This window comes from Chionomys nivalis, chromosome 17, assembly GCF_950005125.1.
Source record: "Chionomys nivalis chromosome 17, mChiNiv1.1, whole genome shotgun sequence".
NCBI lineage: Eukaryota > Metazoa > Chordata > Mammalia > Rodentia > Cricetidae > Chionomys > Chionomys nivalis.
Genome location: NC_080102.1, coordinates 39,690,802 through 39,708,423, shown reverse-complemented (window position 1 = coordinate 39,708,423; position 17,622 = coordinate 39,690,802). Strand labels below are relative to the sequence as shown.

The window sequence follows — 17,622 nt, the reverse complement described above, 5'->3', positions numbered from 1 at the left end:
GCCACTCAGATTTCTGATCCAACCCCATCCTTGTCTCCACTTGTCCCAAGATAACAGGCTACAATCAGTCTTTCCCCTTTGCCCCAGACCTCCCCTAAGAACAACTTTAATGTTGTGAGAAAAGTGTTTACTGAGGCAAGAGCTGTGGCACAGGCCTGCAGTATAGCACAAGGGGGGCAGAGGCAAGAAGATTGCATGTTCAAGACCAGCCTGAATTACAGAGCCTGAAATATCTAATGTGATCCTTTCTCAAAAAAAAAAAAAATATGTCAGGTGGAGAAGGTCAGGAGGTGAAGAGACAGAAGAGGGGAAAATGGGAGAATGGGGGGAGCATCTGGACAAAGTAGGAAGTTTGTTGTGCTGGTGTTCAATGATTGACCCAAGATCACAGGTAAGACCCATCTATGGCTCTTAGGTTGGTGGCAAGCCACAGACAGAAATCAATACTCTATGTTTCTTGTGAGGAAATGTGAATGGCTTGTGCTGGAAATCTGAACAATTCTTGTATTGATGACAGATGTTGTATAGGTTCCTGAGATCCTGAAGTGCCACAAATGGTCAAGCGGTCTCTCACTGATAGACCTCACAGCCCAGGCTTGCTGCGGTGAAGGGATGCAGGAGAACATCTGCTGTAGCAAAAGGTGACAGAATCCAGGAGGATGAGCAGGATCCTGCTGTGCTGTCTGGGACCATTTCACAGACTGAGGAAAGTGCTCCTGGCAAGCTTGTAGGACAGATATAATGCGTTATACTCATTATGAAGGTTCAAGAATCTTGGAAATTTGGGAGTTTCTGGGACCAGGGAGAACATGGAGGCATATTGTACCTCTCAAGGCTCATCTTAGTCTCCATATAATCTGAGACCAGACAGAAGTATCCCAAAGACCCTGAAATCTATAGCATGCCTTGAAACACAACAGAGTGCAGACTGATTTTGATTTTGCTTTTGTGGAAAAAAAAATGTCCTCCCACTGACTCTCTGTCATGTAATGTTAGGGAAGGCCACACAGCCCATCAGTAGTCAGACATTGAATTTTGTAATGTTCAGGACCAAACACTCACCAAGCTGGGGTAACTTTACTTCACAGTCCTCCTCCTTGTTGCCTACAGGAATAGCCACATTGTTTGTCAGCTTCTCTTCTTCCCTTTTTTCACCCTTTATTTTTATTACTATTAAATTCATGAGTATTTGCTTGCATGTACGGCGCCTGAGGAGGACAGGAATGCACATGTGATCTCCAGGGACATGAGTCACAGTTAGTTGTCAACCTCCTGCGGGTCCTGGGAATCAAGCCTGGGTCCTCAGGAAGTCAGTATGCTTCGCTGTCAGGACATGCGGACTTCCTCTTTCCCCTTTTAGTGGATCTGGAAGGTCTTACTCTAGTCTGAGGTGATGTCCTATATTTCCTTATGCTCTGCATGTGTGATGTGTCAGATAAGTGATTTTTCTATGTCCCTTGAAACAGGAGTTCACTGGACATTTGTGCTCCAAGCTCACAGTCCTCAGCCTAACATAACCAGCATGCACAGCTGCCATGGAGTCTTCCCCCATCTCCTGATGCCCTCCAGAGGGTAAGCACCTGGGGAGGGAAGAAGAGGTGGGGAACTGAGGCAAACCTTCCTAGAGTGCTCTGGCTCCTCTTATCACTCAGACTGAAAACAGGCTCTCAACTCAAACCATAAGACAAAGGACAGCCTTGCTACCTTTACTGGGAACCAGAAGTCAGTTTCTCCTTCCTGATCTTATGTGGTTGTAGTGATTAATTTAATATGTTTGCAGAAAGACCTAGGAGTTGCGATGTGCCCATGAGGTAGCTGGCTGGAGATGAACAGTGGCCTGTGGTCATATTCATGGTCATTTTCTTTTAATGGTGGACCTGATTCAATGGTGCAATTTCTGGAATTTCAGTTACCCGCCAGGCCCTTGCCACAGCTGGGTAGGGACATGCAGTATATCTTGCACACACACACACACACACACGTCAATTAAGAGCAACGGAAATTGCAGTACCTCTAGAAGCACACAATGGTGCCAAAGCCACCAGAGAGACAGGGAGTTGGACCGCCACATAAAAAACTCAGTATCTTCTTGGCGACAGGCTCTGTGGGCTCTGGGTTACTTGGACTTTCTTAGTGAAAAGTGTGATGGAAAGACCAGGAAGTGTGGCAGCACATGGCTGCTGGTAGGTGGAGTGTAAAGGAGTCAGATATAGTTGGAGTTTTCTTTGGGCAGTCACCCAGCTCCCTAATAAAGACATGGAGACTTATCACTAATTATGAGTGCTTGACTCACTAGCTTTTTAAACTTAATTTAACCTGTTTCTGTTTATCTATAACTATCTTGTCTTTGCTTCCATCAGAATCCTGGGAAGGACATAATAGTAGCTGAGTAAAAGGAAGTACAAAGCAAAGAACTTCCAAAACTATAGAAATGGCAGAAAGAGTTGGCTGTCTGGAGAGCCACTCAAGGTTCCTCCCCACCATTGGGGCATCTGTCTTTGGTCACAGGACTAGACTGTCTGACAGACTTTTCTGCGAAGCAGGAATCCTAAAGGATTCCTTGTCTTAGGAATGTTTGGCAATGCTTTTGCTTTGTGTTCCAGTTGCCCAGCTTGTACAGTATACTATCATCATCAGAGGCAAGGGCAGCAGAGGTACTCTGAAAGGCTGGATCCCCTGAGTCACCCATTTTCATTGGTGTCTGTCAAGGGAACTCCTTCAACCAATAGCCTTTAAGATAACAGCCCACTTGGACATGGTGTCTTATATTATAAATGCAGCCATAAGCATATTTGTCAGTATTTAACCAGGCACCAAATGGCTGTATCTCTCCACTGCCGGTCCCATCTCTCCACCATGCAGCCACAATCATGACAGCAGCTTGTCAATAAAGATTATTACAAGTACAACAATTTACCGAAATCTCTTAATAAAGAAAAGTGAATTAATAAATTTGAAAATTATATGATTGCAGATAATATTACCATTCTGGAATTTAATAACCTTTTTGTTTATACCATGGAATCTATTCTGCAAGGCTCATATGGCTTTTCTGATGCATCCATTTATTGGATATTGGGACTTGGTTTTCTTTTTCATATTACACCTTAAGAAAATGGTTTGATAACAGAGCCAAGAATGAGGCACTTTTATAAATGATACAGTCTTTACAGACTATTGATGAACAGTTAGCTGACAGGATTAATACCATGTAAAATCAAAAGTTAGCTGAAAAAATTAATATCATTGAAAAGTATAACATTAATTTGACAGACAAAATTCAATCCGTGTCAAAGGATATTGAGAAATTATCTAAAAGAATTCATGCTGTTGAATATGACAATCAAAACCTGTTTTTAAAAAGTTAAGATAGGTTAGCATATAGAGTATCTCTCTAGGAAGGCAATCTGCACATTATCCAAATAATGTCTAAGGATGAGATGTTATCTTTAAAGGAAAAACTTCATACCTTGGAATCACTTGTGTAGAATGAGGACCAGAGGCTAGGTACATCAATGAGATTACTAGAAATATATATAGGTCAAGAGATTTAGGGTTTACAAAAGGCAGTGTAAAACAAAATTGAAACAATTGAGGAAATTATCAGAGCTGATGCAGGTACATGGACAAGAGTTAACATCACCAGTATATGTCGGAGTCAGAGATGACTCACCCAGGGTTTCAGTTTCCTACTACCCTCTAATCGCCTCTGAAAAAGCATCAAGTTCTAAATGCCCAAAAGGATCCAAAGAATGTAGATGAAAACCTATAGGTATGAACAATCTAAAAGAAATTAAGCAAGCAGTAGTATCTTATGGCTTGCATTCAACATTTGTTAGGGAGATAGTAAAGACATGGGCTTCCACCAATAAGACTGCTCCACACGATAGGCTTTAATTGGTTTCAGTGGTCCTGGAAAACAGGCCACAACTACTGTGGAAATTCTATTGGTGAGAAGATAAAGAAATTTTAGAACAACAGAGAAAAACAAAAGGATTTGAGGCTTCCCAAGATCAAATTCTTGGTGAAGGCACTTACGCTGATCCGCCAGATCAAGCTCTTTATGATGAACACATCTTGCCCTATGCCACACAACAGCCTTAAATACTTGGGACAGGATTCAAGAACTAGGAAAATGAGTTAAATAATATATTTTGGTTAAACAGGGCCAGAGAGAACTCTTTAGTGACTTCTTACAAAGATTAGCTAAAGCTGTGCAAATAGGAGTAACAGACCCAGACACAGACAAGTACCTTTTGAATCTCTGGCTTTGGAAAATGCCAACTTAGAATGGAAAAGATACTTGGGTCTTTAAAGGTTAGATCAGCACCACTGGATGAATGGATCCTGCATACAATTAACATTGAGACAGTTGGCTATAGTACTGCCCTGGTCATGCTCCTTGGCATGCACGCAAATCCACGTATTTGTCTGAGCATCTTTCTTTTTATGTTGGATAGAGATCACTATATTTATCAGCCTTACCATTTTATTTCTCATGGTGTTGGTAATTGATCCCAAGGACTTATGCATGCTCAGCCAGCATGCTGCAGTGCTCCATGCCTCAGAGTGTATGACTGTGAAATCATATGCTCATTATGTAGGTATATGTGTTTATGGTGTAGGTGCATTTCTGAATAGGCATGTGCGTGGTGTGTAGGCATGTGGGCGTGTAGGTTCATGTGTGGTGGTGTATGTGAATGTTGTGTATGCATGTATATGTGCATGTGTCTGTGTGCAGGTACCTCTGTGTATGTTTCTATGTGTATGCACCTGTGTCTATGAATGTGTGTGTGAGCATATGTCTGTGTGTATATGTCTGTCTGTGGGTGTGAGCATGTATCTGTAGGCATGTAGATCTGTGTGTGCATGGGTCTCTCTGTGTGTGAATGCATGTGGTTCTATGTGTGTACATGTGTGACTGTATGTGTGAATGTCCATGTTTCTGTCTGTCTCTGTGTTTGCATGCATCCTAATAAGTGTACATGTATCTTGTGTGAGCATTTGTGTGTGTGAATGTGCATGTATTTATATCTAGTGTTTATGTTTCTATGTGTGTGTATGTGTCAGTGTGCACACATCTGTGTGTGCATGTGTCCACAGGTGTGGGTGTGTGGCATGTGTGTCTGAGTGTATATATCTATGCTGTACATATATGGGAGGGTGCGAGCACTCTTGTGTTGATGCTACTGCCTGTAAATCTGCCTGTGGATACTAGAGGTCAATCTGCAGTGTCTTGCAAAGTCCTCCTCCCTGATATTTTTATTTTATGCGCATTGGGGTTTTGCCTGTTTGTCCATGTGAGGGTGTCAGATCTTAAAGTGAGACAGCTGTGAGCTGCCATCTGGGTGCTAGAAATTCAACCTAGTCCTCTGGAAGAACAGCTGCTATTCTTAAATGCTGAGTCATCTCTGCAGCCCTACATTATTAAGACTATGACTAATAATACTACTATTATGAGAACCTGGAGCTCATCCATTCAGCTAGACTAGCTGGCCAGTGATTTCCCAGGATGAACCACTTCCTGCCACCTAGCTGTGGATACTGTCATGCACCACCAAGCCCAGGCCTGCATAGAAACTAGGATCTGAACTCAGATCTTTCTGCCTCCACAGCAAGCTCTTTAACACCAGAGCCATCTCCCAAGCTGCCTCCTGCCATTTTGCCTGCATATAGTCTCAGAAAAAAAGAAGAAAAAAAAGACATGAAGCACATGGTATTTCTCTTTCATTAAACTTAGATAATTTAAGTTTTCATTTTCTTTTCTCTGTGTTTTGGATCCACTATACTGATTTCCAGAAGAGCTCTACCACCTGACATTCCCATGAAGAGAAGCTGGAGGGACCAGTCCCTGCAGCGGAAGCCTGCCTGCCACCCTCCAGATGTTCCAGCATTTCTAGCTTCTGGGGTCCCTAGTCCTTCCTGGAACACCTATGGGAGGTGAAGGTCACAGACCTGTGGGCTGAACCATCTCTCAGTAGACTACACAGGACAGCCAACATAGCAGTGGCACAAAGGAAGAACTTGCAAAGTTCAAGGATCCCTCTACCCTCCTCCTGCCTGTCCCCATCCTGGAACCTTGCTTGTGGTGAGAGAAGCCATCCTGTGCCTGGCCCAGTGGAGCTGAAATCCTAATAAGTAGAGATGATATCTTTGACCCCTGCCCCTGGCCTCAAACATGCATAAACAAATGCTTTACAACTGAGCTACATCCTTGACTCAGCAGTAGCTCTGGGTTTCTGTTTTGTTGTTTATTTCTTTCTCTTTAGAACACATTGGGTTGTTTGTTTTGTTTTTGTTGGTTTTTGCTTTTGTTTTCTATTCTTCAAACTTCTTTGAGACATTGGTTTTTTGTTTTTTGTTTTTTTTTTATCAATCTTTCCTGCCCACCTCCTCTCAGAACCTCTCGTCCTCTGCACCACCCAAAGTTCCTCGTTTTTAACATCAATGTTAACTGCCATAAATCCCCCTCTACTCACTGTCTCTGTGGTGGTTCTGTCAGCTTGGCACAAGCGAGAGTCCTGTGGGAAGAGTCCACAGTGCACATTCTTTATTGACCAGTGATGTGGGAGGGTCCAGCTCACTGTGGGTGAGGACAGCCCTGGGCAGGTGGTCCTGAGTGATATAAAAAATGACACTATGAGCCAGGAAACAGCACTCACTCCTCCATGGTCGCTGCATCAGTTCCTGCCTCCAGGTCCTGTCCTGAACACTCTAGGTTCCACTCAGTTTCTACAACCTCTATGGTCTCAGTCTGGCCAAACTATTATTCTCCTGTATATTTTATAACACAATCTACAAACATTTTCTTAGTGTTAAATGTGCATCAGGTTTTACAGAATCTCTGTAGCTCACTGTTTCTACTACATATCTGTTTAATGTGGTCCTAATGTGGCCCTTGTGGTCCAGCACACATCCCTACATATCCATCATCCTTGTTTGGTCCAGCCCATCCCTGATCTATCTCTTCAACACAACAGGAAGTCACAGTATCAGAGTCCTAGGAACTCTGTGTTCCTGGGTCTCTCACTAACACACCATCTATTCAATGTATCCAATGTTTCCAAATGTTCTCCTAAGCTAACATGAGTACTTTTAAAGCAAAGACCACTAATACACAGCTGCTTCAATTGCTGTGGATCCTTGGGACCAAAGCCCTCCATCCTGAGAACTGACTCTTTGCTCTTCCAAGCCATTTCCCTCTTGACCTAACTGATATTCTTCTGCTGTACTTTGATTCCCTATACCTTTCTGTTTGTTTTTTGTTAGTTTTCTCACATTTACCTTGTCATTTAAGTCAAAATATGTATAAATTCTGCAATTCTTTACATACAAACTGTATGCCATTGATAGCATTGATAACATCCTATTATAATTACCCAAGCTCCCACTGTGGCCTCAAACCATATAGGGTTGAAGTAACCATCCTGAAACAAAGGCTTCATCAACCCCAAACAACCCCAGGCCCTCCTTTGCCCAAATCAGCTTTCCCAAGCATCACAGTCACCCCAGTGAGTCACATCACTCTTCCCATGCTGACTGACTTTGCACTTCCCACCAGGCCTAGGGAAAGAAAGCACAGATCTAGGAATGGCTCTAGGTGGCGCTGTTGGTCTTCACTCCAGTGAACCCAGGCAGTTGAAGCCAGCAAAGTGTCAGGAGCCGTGTCCCCCCAAAATTTACAGGAAGCACCGCCGTGAGGAGTTTTTGCAGAGGGCTTCACTTCTCAATTGTATTGAGAATAGTCTTATTGACCAAGCCTATCTCACACCCAAATTAACTGTTAATTGAGAGCTATCTGTTAGTGGAACCTGCCTCACATTCCAAACTATCTAGGCAACTAGGTGTGTCACCTTGTGACTTCCCGACCAAGGAATCGTGACCTGACCCATCGTAACCTCTCGGACTACGTGACGAGCGTGACGGGCGTAGACCACGTGGCAAGACCCCGTGCTCCAGCCCCCCAAGCTCCCCATTCAGGGGCTATATAAGCTGTAACCATGACCCTAATAAACGGAGGCTTTGACAAATACGTTTAGCCTCCTTCCCCTTATCAGCCTATGCCTTTCAGGTGGTGCCTCTCCGTGACCCTGGAATAACTGGCCAGCCAGGCGGGTTACAAACCCTAGACAGAGTAACCCGCCGAGGCGGTCTACAGCAAAGGGAAAGGGCACACAGGACAGTCCAGGACAGACATGCCCAGCTTCTATTTGTCCTCTTCCTGTGGAGTCCAAAGGACAGTGATAAAATATCTGTTGACAGGTATGGAAAGGATTTGAACTTGAAGCACCCCTGAGCCCAGATGACAAGGGACTTCAAGTTCAAGTTAGCTGTTGCAGACACAGCACACCTGTGCAGCTGACATGAATACCTAGACCTAAGTCCTCCTGGAAGTCACACTGATCTTACAGGACACAAGTGTTCACGTGGCTGAGGGGCCATGGACTGAGGATGAAGGGAAGCAAACAGTGCTAGCAGGCAGATGTTACCAGAGCATCCAGGTCATCTCCCATGAGCTGGTGACAGACCAGGAACCTGTACAACATACAGTGTGTGACACCCCTCACCTGCTCGGTGCACTTACCTCTCAGGGCCTCACTCAGCCTGAAGTAGGAAGATCAGACCCAGTCAGCACCATGGCTTCTCTTTCACGTCATCACACGTGACACACAGAAGAGAGGTGGAGACCTGAGGCGAGGCAGAAGGTGTGACAACTAGCATCCAGGCCTAGCCACTGGGTCTCTGAAGTTACCCTGGGAGGGTCCTGGAGCAAACCAGGAGGAAACCACCAGCCTGAGCCTATGAATGTCTCTTCACTCCTGACCACGACCCAGGCTGGTATCCTGACTAAGATTCAGGCCAAGTTGGAGCTGGAGAAAGACCCTTGTCTGTGCTCCAAACTAAGGTGCCAACTTGCTTAACTGGGTTGGGCAGAGCCAGGTCATGAACGGAAACAGGGAGCAGACTTGGGTCTTCAGGATGTCAACAAGCAAGGAGTCCTCCACAGGCCCTGGTGACACAGATGTGGGCAGAGAAGGGGCAGCAGGTGCAGTCTAGAGGAGATGACCCAGTGCCCATTCGTAGCTGAGGAGCTGCATGTTGTGGACTCGGCTCATCTCCTCTAATTCGGTTCCTGTCTCCCTTCTGCCACACTGGAGGGAGCAGCAGAGATCAACTGCCTGGATTCCACTGGGACTTGTGAGTCTTTGATCTTCAGAGGTCTGCATCCCCAGCAAGGACACAGTCTGCACCATCATTGACCCTAGGGAATCATGAGTTGGCATGTGTTGTATTCCCAGCAGTACCCAGCAGAGAAGTAATATTTGTTGAGAAACTCAGAGACATCTTTCCATTTTCCTCAGGGCTGCCCATCCTAACCAGAGGCCTCTTCCATGAAGAGAACTCTGCCTACACAGCTCCATGTGGAACACAGTTAGGAGAGAGACTGATCAACCAAGAAACAAAGGCTGAATAAATGACAGAGACCATCGTGTGACAAGAACCTGATCTACATCCGCAGAACTCATGCTGCGGATGTAGATCGCCTTTGTCAGGGACAAGGTTCAATAAAAACCAAGACACATACAAACAGAGAGAGAGAGAGTGGGAGGGAAGAGAGGAGAGGAGAGAGGAGAGGAGGAGAGGAGGAGGAGAGGAGAGGAGAGGAGAGGAGAGGAGAGGAGAGGAGAGGAGAGGAGAGGAGAGGAGAGGAGAGGAGGGGACAGCGCTATGGTGACGTGTTCAGCCTGCAGATGGCCTGGAAGCCCGTGGTTGTGATCAATGGACTGAAGGCGGTGCGGGACGTGCTAGTGACCTAAGGAGAGGACACTGCTGACCGCCCTCGAATACCCATCTTTGAATACCTGGGTTTGAAGCCCAGATCCCAAGGTAAAGGGCTGTGTGTGTCGTTGGAGCTGGCATTGGAGATACGGCAATGGACAGAGGAAGTTTAAAACATGAATGTTGGTTGTAATGTGGTCAAGCAATTCAACAAAAAGCCACTGAAATCCTGGGTAGAAACTACCCAGGAGGCAAGTGCTGGATTGCGGTAGCAAAGTTCTGAGAGGCTCCTGGGTAGGAACCCAGACAAGAAGAGCAATGGCAGCAGAGGACAGCACAGCCAGGGGTCCTTAGTAACACGCGTGTGTCTACAGGTGTGGTTCTTGCATCGTATGGGCCTGAGTGGCGAGAGCAGCGGCGATTCTCTGTGTCCACCCTGCGCAACTTCGGCCCGGGCAAGAAATCACTGGAGCAGTGGGTGACGGACGAGGCAGGCCACTTCTGTGACAACTTCGCCGACCAGGCTGGTGGGTGATGGGTGAGGGGTGCAGAGGGGCTCAGGGAGACAGGAGCAGCACAGCAACTTGCTTGTGTCTCCACCCCCAGGACAACCCTTCAATCCTAGCACCTTCCTGAACAAGTCTGTATGCAATGTGGTCGCGTCCCTCATTTTTGCTCGTTGCTTCGAGTATGAAGACCCTAACCTCACTAGAATGCTGAAAGTCCCGGGAGAAAGTCTGAAAGAGACCTCTGGCATCATTCCTGAGGTAGGAGGCTCTGAGCAGCCTGCAGAGCCACTGCTATGCTATCCATGGTCACAGAGGAAACTGTGTGCAAAAGCCATCATGGAAACTTCCTGGAGCTTGACTAACATCAGATAACAGGAGGGGAGAAGTGGATCAAAGTCAGGGTTTCTAGAAAGAGAGGGACCCTGTACCCTCTGTCTACATGGAAGCCACACAAGCCTGTGGTTTCCAGAGTAAAATAGCCCTGTCCACCCAGGCTGAGAGAGCTTGAAGGTTGGAACTGAGGAGGAGGCGGGTGGTGGGTGTGGACAAACAGGCTCCGGGTCCACGGGGAAGGAGGCTGGGATCTGAGACTGGTCAAGGTGGGCACTGAGGACAACTGAATGGTTAGTGGGTAAGGGGCTGGCCAAGCCTGGAGACCTGAGTTTGAGGCCTAGGAGCCATGTAGGGTAGAGACGATGGACCCTATGCATTGTCCTATTACCTGTTTTGAGTACAATATCCGATGCATATACGATAATGAATAATAATTTTTAAAAGTGGAAGCACTGAGACTTCCTCTGTGGCTGTCACAGGTTCTGAACTCATTTCCGATGCTCCTGCGCATCCCAGGGCTGGGTAACAAGGTCTTTGAAGGTCAGAGGAACTTCGTGGCCATGGTAGAAAACCTGTTGACTGAGCACAGGAGGACCAGGGACCCTGAAAAGCCACCCCGGAACCTAACTGATGCCTTCCTGGCAGAAGTGGAGAAGGTGATTGGCAGCTGAAAGAGGTGGGGTCAGTGGCTGTGGGCTGAGGTCCTGTGAGTTGTGAGGCCAAATGAGTGGGGTCCTGTGTACAACCAGCCCCTGGGCTGCCTGGGGACAATGGGAAGCCATTGCAGACTTCTCTCCCCACGGAGACTACTTTCTCTGTCTGACCCAGGCCAAGGGAAACCCTGAGAGCAGCTTCAATGATGAGAACCTACGCATGGTGGTGGGTGACCTGTTTAGTGCAGGGATGGTGACGACCTCAACCACACTGTCCTGGGCCCTGCTGCTCATGATCCTACACCCGGATGTGCAGAGTGAGCCTGGCTGGGGCTGGGAAGGAGGAAAGAGAGGCACACTCTGCAGATACCTGTTGCTCCCAGCACTAACTTAACCCAGACTCCAGCAGCACTCACAGACGTATTTCTTTTTTTTAAAAAAAATATTTATTTATTTATTATGCATACAATATTCTGTCTGTGTGTATGTCTGCAGGCCAGAAGAGGGCACCAGACCTCATTACAGATGGTTGTGAGCCACCATGTGGTTGCCGGGAATTGAACTCAGGACCTTTGGAAGAGCAGGCAATGCTCTTAACCACTGAGCCATCTCTCCAGCCCCAAGGGACTGGATGAACCCGGGCCTCCCGCGTGGCAGGCGAGAATTCTACCACTGAACCACCCATGCCATACAGACATATTTCTTACACGGACTCTCAGCCCTTAGCATGGTTGTAAGAGAGGAGCAGAGGGAAGCCCCTGGGAACGCTTCACTGAGGGAATGCTGTCCCTCCAGGCCGTGTGCAACAGGAGATTGATGACATCATAGGGCAGGCGAGAAGCCCAGAGATGGCAGACCAGGCCCGCATGCCCTACACCAATGCTGTCATTCATGAGGTGCAGCGCTTTGGGGACATCTCCCCGTTGAATTTGCCAAGCACCACATCTCTGACATTGAGTACAGGGCTTCCTCGTCCCCGAGGCAGGAACGGGCCCTATTACGTTATGACATTAGCACGCGAGGGCGGAAAAGAACAAGACCAACCTAGCCTAGATTTCCAACGTGCTCGCAGGACCTGCCTGAGTGCACGCACACTGCAGCCTTGAGAGCCCTCAGGAGCGAGGACTGTCCAATGAGAACAACCAAAGGAGCTTCTGGGAAGCACTGCACACAGGGTCAGGGTTGGGCACTCATGCAGACCTGTAACAGGATCCTCTGCAGGCCTGAGATGCTTCTAGGGCTGAGCTTACATGAAAGGATCAAATGTACGAGGTAGAGACTGTGCATGTGATCATGGTAACCAGGGTATTGACAGCTCTATCACAATCCATGTTCACACCATGTGCCTCCTGCCAGGGGACGACCCTCCTCACCAACCTGTCCTCAGTGCTGAAGGACGAGACTGTCTGGGAGAAGCCCCTCCAATTCCATCCTGAGCACTTCCTGGATGCCCAGGGCTGCTTTGTGAAACATGAGGCCTTCATGCCATTCTCAGCAGGTCCTGTGGGATGCCTGGCTTCCCTCCCCCTTCTCAGAATGCCCTGAATTGTGAGGCCAGACCCTTGACTACTGAGTTCCTCTCCCAGCCACAGGCCGCCGAGCTTGCCTGGGGGAGCCCCTGGCCCGCGTGGAGCTCTTCCTCTTCTTCACCTGCCTCCTGCAGCGCTTTAGCTTCTCGGTGCCCAGTGCACAGCCCCGACCCAGCAACCATGGCAATTTCCCAGTTCCAGTTTCCCCTCCCCCTACCAGCTCTGTGCTGTGCTGCGCCAGCAGGGACACTAATTCCAGTCCTGTTCTGTAACTAGGGCTGAACCATGCACAGTAAACCAGTCTGGTAGCTGCCACTGTTTCCTGCTCCAACCTCAATCCGTGCCTCTGCTGGATCATCAGACAACAGTCTCCAACCAACCTTTGACAAGCTACTCTTCCCTCCCCAAGCTAATGTCATGAGAAAATGGTTGGCACGAGCCTGCAGGTTCAGCACGTGGAAGCCTCAAGCAAGAGGATTATGTGTGTATGAATATCCTGGGACATAAAGGAAGGTCTAAGTTGGTCTACACTACAGAACCAAGAATCTCTGCCTCATAAAACTAAACGAGAGCTAGAAGAAGAGGGGAAGAGGGAGAATGAAGAGAGGAAAAAGAGAAGGAGGGGGAGAGGAAGGAAGGAGAGGGAAAGGTAGACTGAGATTCAGGAGTGATGGCTGACCCTATTTCACCCATGAAGAGCCATCGATGAGAGGTGACTGAGGTGGTGACACACTGCAGGTAGAGGTCAGGCCTCCATGGGTCTCAGGGACAGGTGTAATAGGCTTCCACTAAGAATCGGCACGGTCCCCTGAGGTACACAAACGCCTGGAAAGGCTCCCGGAGCTGGGCGGCTGCTGTCCTCACAGTTATGGCTGCAGGGAAAGGACAGAGAAGAAAAGCAGCAGCAGGAAAAGGGACAGCAGAGCTCAGGAGCTGATCACACAACCAGCTGTCAGTCAGGTGTGTCGGGGGGGTGGACTCCCAGCCACCAATGTGACTCAGGTGGAGGGCATTGCTCACAGGGAAGATCACAGAGTCTCGTCCAGAGGTATGGGGGGTTCCACAGACATGAGCATGGCTTGGGGGAGGACACACTTGGCTGACCTTAGTCTCCAGACCCTCCAAGTCAGAACTGGGCAATCCAAGGCAGCTTTCCTAAACCCAGTTCCTGGTATAAATGGTGCCAATGACTTTCAGCCCCAGCTGTGTGGAGACACCGCTACCAACATGTTCTCAGGTAACATCCAGTGACAGGCCCAAGGGACTCAAGCATTTGTCCTGGAATGTTCAGGGCAGAACTGCCCAAGCTGAGGTCACATGACTGCCCTGGCCATGAAGCATTTGTCTGTGTGTCTTTCTGGTTTTATTTTGGTTAGACATCACTAATATTTACCAGCCTTACCACTCTAGTTCTCGTGGTGTTGGGAATTGAACCCAAGGCCTTATGCATGCTCAGCCTGCAGCTCCGGTGAGCCACACCACAGCTCATCCTCCGCATTTGCAGAGCACAGCTCAGGGGCATCACTTGGTCCCAGTGTGCAGCCACCACCATGATTCCTCCCAAGATCACTTCATCTGCTAAAACTGAGCTCTGCACCCCAGGACAGTAGCTCCCCGTTCTTTCATCTGTCCAACTTAGCACCCAGCATCCCACCGTCTATTTCTGTGAAGTGCCAGAGTGCAGTCATGCACTGGCTGTCTGTGACTGACCTAAGTCTTCAAGGCGCCTTGGTGTTCAGCAGGCATCACTCTCGCTCTTTTTTTTTTTTTTTTTTTTTATTATGTATACAATATTCTGTCTGTGTGCATGTCTGCAGGCCAGAAGAGGGCACCAGACCTCCTTACAGATGGTTGTGAGCCACCATGTGGTTGCCGGGAATTGAACTCAGGACCTTTGGAAGAGCAGGCAATGCTCTTAACCACTGAGCCATCTCTCCAGCCCCCCACTCTCGCTCTTTAAAGTTGAACGAGCGTCCACTGTGCAAATGAATGGTGCTCACCCAGAACTCGTTCTTCTCTGGTTTCAATTACAGCAGAAAACCATGGTCCAAAAGCATTACCTGGAAAGTTTCATAAATGAACAATTCTCAGATTTGGAATTGTGTACTATTCAGAGGAGTCTCACTAAATTTCTTATTTTTTTGTTTTTTTTTGTTTTTGTTTTTGTTTTTTCGAGACAGGGTTTCTCTGTGGTTTTGGAGCCTGTCCTGGAACTAGCTCTTGTAGACCAGGTTGGTCTCGAACTCACAGAGATCCACTTGCCTCTGCCTCCCAAGTGCTGGGATTAAAGGCGTGCGCCACCACCACCCGGCCAATCTCTTATATTTTTCACCATCGCTCTTTGTCCCATGTGTTCATGTTATTAGGGACACTATAAGGGTTTGTGTTACTGGATCTGCCTCTGTAGTAACACAGTCCTGTGTTCAAGGAGGAAGGTGATGGTGTCCTGATGCTATGTCACAATGCCCACACTCTCATTCCGGCTCATCATCCTTGCATCAACCCGCAGCATCACATGCAGTATTGTGTGCGTGCAATGAGATATCTGAGAGGAGGGTTCCACTGTGATTATAACTGTCACTAGTTATTACCATTAATCTCTCACCTGACTTATAAAATAAAGCTCATAGTTGTGTATACATTTTTAAAAGCCTACAGGACCTGGGGAGATGACTCAAGGTTAAGAGCTCTTGTTGCTTCTCCAGAGGACCTGAGTTCCATCCCCTACACCTATGTTGGGGACTCATTAGACCTATAACTCCAGCTCCGGGAGATCCAGCATCCTTTTCTGGCCTCAGAACACTAGGCACCCACACACATGTGGCAAACACACAGACACATGTCTCACCGACACGTATAGGTACATATACATTAAACTAAAATACATCTTTTAAAAACTAAGGGGAAAAAACCTGTATTTTGCTCAGCAGTGGTGGCACATGCCTTTAATCCCATTACTCGGGAGGCAGAAAAAGATGGATCTCAAAGGCCAGATAGGTCTACAGAGCAAGAAGAGGCTTCAAAGTTACAGAGAAACCCTGTCTCGAAAAGCAAAAACAAAAAAACTGTATTTATGATTTGTTTCTAGGAGCTGTTATAAACATGCCCTAGGGGGTCTAGATTACAGATTTTTGTCTTTTTAATCCACTCAGCTGTCAGTAGGCACTGTGCTTCCTCCTTCAGCTACTATGAATGAGGCTGCTATAGTCATGTGTTTACAATTACTTTCGTGAGCATCCTTCAAATTCCGTATGCGGATGTGGTTGGTGTGTGCATACTGTGTTGTTTCCATTGGTCTTGGGTTACTACTGTCTGATTTCATTTGAATTGTGACCCTCTGGTTGCTTGACAGGATGCAGTTGCTATTCACGCATGCTTACTAGTTTCCATTTCACTGCTGATATATGCATTTGTAGGCTGGCTCCACAGCAACAAGAAATCCTATTTATGACGTTTTTAAAGACAGAGTCTCACTATGTGGCCCAGGCTGGCCTGAAATGCCTCAAACTTGCAGCAACCCTTCTGCTGTAGCCTTCCTACCATGGGGATTTCAGGCATATGCTACCATGCCCAACCAGAAGACTCCAGTTTTTAAAGGGTATTGAAAGTGGATCTGGCTTAATATGCAATCGATCCAGGAGAATGATCCCGTGCTTTTGAAAATGTGCACATGCTGAGGCTGAGTGTCTCTCTTGCCTAGGAGGGCCAGCTGATTCAAGTTCTGCACTAATTGGTTCAAACCTGAATTTCCTTAAGAAGCCTCTGTGTGGTGTTTCTCTCCACTGTTGACAGTCAGGTATCATCTATGACTCATCATAACCCTCATCTGTGACTGTACAGCTATCTCCGCCTCTGGAACTTTCCCTTTTACCCCGTCTACTTAGGTCTCTCTTGTTCCATACACACAGTCAGATGTCACTTTGGGATGTAACTGGTCTGAGAACAGCATTATCTCCACACTGCATCCTTGAGCAGACACTATAGAGTATTTACAGAAACGAAGGTGGCTGTGAGGTCACCTGGTGACATAATCCTATAGACACAAGCATCTATACCGTCTGTCCTTGACTAACATCATCAATGTGGTGTGTGTGTGACTGTGCATTTGCAGTTTCTGTATCTTCTTCCCGCCATAAACTTTTAATCATCTATTAAACTCCAATACAGCCACCTCGGTTTGGGTACCTTTGGCACTGAACAAATTTCCGATGTTTCCAGTTTCAACTTTTTAATTCTGCTGTATCTGATGGCTCTCCTGAAACCAGCATGCATATGGATCTCATTTCTTAACTGACTTCTCAGTCTCTGCTTTCAATAAGAGAGTTTAACTAAGGTTCACTTCAATTAATCTTCAATTAATTACTGAGAGGAAATACTTGCTCGCTCAGTTTTAGCTATCACCTTGACACAGTCTGGGGTTACCTGAGAAAGGAGTCTCAAATTAGAGAATCCTGGGCCATACTGACCTGCAGGCATTTTTTTGTGGTCTCTTTAATTGTTAATTGATATATGAAGGCCCAACCAACACAGGTGGCATCATTTCCCGGGCAGGACGTCCTGGGCTGGATAAGAAAACTAGCTAAAGACAAGGCTATGAACCAGCTAGTATGCAGCATCCTCTATGGTTTCTGCTTCAGCTTCTGCCCTGACTTCCCTCAGTGATGGACTGTGACTTGGAGGGGGAATCGAAATCATCCCTTTCCTCCCCAGAGTCTCTTTTGGTCAAAGTGTTCATAACACAGCAACAGAAAGCAAGCAAGGACTCTTACCTACTCCACTTAGTATTTTTAGCTCTGCATTCCTTCTATCGTCCCCTTA

General features: G+C 47.1%; 1 pseudogene; it reads left to right on the top strand.

Moving 5' to 3' along the window:
- Positions 1-8,943: 8,943 nt before the first annotated feature.
- LOC130888902 (cytochrome P450 2D10-like) lies at positions 8,944-13,057 on the top strand (annotated as a pseudogene).
- The last annotated feature ends 4,565 nt before the right edge of the window (positions 13,058-17,622 follow it).